The sequence below is a fragment of the Antechinus flavipes genome, chromosome 3 (genome assembly GCF_016432865.1).
Source record: "Antechinus flavipes isolate AdamAnt ecotype Samford, QLD, Australia chromosome 3, AdamAnt_v2, whole genome shotgun sequence".
In the NCBI taxonomy this organism is placed as follows: domain Eukaryota; kingdom Metazoa; phylum Chordata; class Mammalia; order Dasyuromorphia; family Dasyuridae; genus Antechinus; species Antechinus flavipes.
In genome coordinates, this window is record NC_067400.1 from 435,557,990 (window position 1) to 435,559,926 (window position 1,937).

Genomic DNA, 1,937 nt, shown 5'->3' on the forward strand with positions numbered 1-1,937 from the left:
CTTCTGTTAACACAGTCATTACAAAGAGACAACAATTTACATACAATTGCTTTTACTATCATAGCTCAAATAACAAATTTTACTGAACTGATTGAACATATTTTCTTTCTCTCCCTTTCTCTTTTTTCTATCCACTATCCTCCTTGTAGAGGCTTAATTTAGTTGAATTTGCTTCCAGATTGCTTTACACACACATACACACACACAAAATCATTTATCTCAATAATGGCATTGTATGTTGGTCATATCTAAAAACTCATATAAACTTGTCAAATATGAAGCAATTAAATTCGTGTTAATACTCATATAGCATTTGTTTTATACTAAGCACTTTTGCAATCTTGAAATGACCAAACTCTCCAATCATTACTCTCAAAAATTAGTTAATTTTATTTCTGTAGCCCCCAACTTTCCCAAAACTGGGGTCCACAGGAAAAAGTCAGGCTTTTTTTTCCTTCTAAGGTGGGAGTCAAGGATGTTAAGAAATCTTTCCCAGTGTTCTAACTACAGCACAAAACTTTTTCTTTTTTCTGACTGCATTTAAAATTTTCCCAGGTAACAAAATCTAGCTCACAGAAGAGACATAACACAAACATTCTGCACAGAGACACACACACACACACACACAAATTACATGGAAGAGATGCATTCCTTCCCCACACAAAACAGCAATATCTCATCAAGTGCACTCTGTGTATTTTAGATTTTTGCTGCAAAGATTTGGTTTGGAGTGCTCCTTCCTCTTTCCCTTCTGGGGAGAGTCGCTCCAATATCATGGTTTACGATTCTGTCTTGGCTTGGATCCCCAAGCCCTGAGGGGTTGTCCCCACCCGCAGTCATCCAGAACACACCCTGCTGTTTATCAAGACTTCCTTCTGGCTTACTAGGTGGCATCCCTTACCTTGAATCACCAAGCCTTGGTGATCCCAAGGTCCCCTTCAGCCTAAGGACAGCCCAAGGGCACAGGTAGTGCCCTTAACTCTGGATTATGTGTACACAATTGTCTCTCCCTCGGGTTTCTTTGGATACTTCTTCTGTTTCAACCTGAACACCTGTCTTCAAGCCCATCCTTCACAGAGACAGAGGCTGAAAGTCTAATCTCAAGGTTGGTTGGAGAAAACCCAACCTGGTACCTCCCTTGCACCAGAAGCCAGCCATCTCTCTGCGATGTCACAAATTCTGGACAAACCCCCCCCCCCAAACTCTGTGGGATGGATGCTAGACCCCTTCACCCAAACTGGCCCCTCAGAGGCTTCCTCAGATACACACAGGAAGCATTTATTCAGTCCTTGCAAGGAGAGGTCCAAACATATCAACTGAGCAACCCAGCCTGGTGTGTGGCCCCAGGCCAGAAACAGGGAATGAATTAAATAGCAAAAGACTTGGGTTCATTGGATAGACTGAAAAGGAAGTAATCATTGACCAATGGTCAGCAATGCTGTCTACTTCCTGTGGGTCACATAACTTCCTGAAGTTTAGACCTTTTCTGCCCTACAGCTAGGGCTCACGTGACTTCTTAAGAAAACTTAGGTCTAAAGTCCTACAATTTCTGAGAAACCTTCACCTGCTCCCATTTATATTGAATATCTATTGTGTTAAGAAGTTCATTTATTAAATATTCATTCAACATATATATATATTAAATACTTCCTGTCTTCTATGCATGGTGTTAAGGCCTGGGAGAAATATGACATTTAGCTAAAATGTGGTCCTTCTCTCTTTGAGATTATAGATTTTTGATTCTATAATCCAAGAGAGAAAATATGAGACACATAACTATAACACAAAATAACACATGGGGTCTAGAGTTGAAAGTGACCTCATGGGCCATGAAGTCCAAACCTTCTTTTTATGAGATCTAGAGGGATAACTGACTTGCCCAAATTTATGCAGAGCAGTAACATATACAAGATTTAAACCTGGTCTTTTGACTGTAA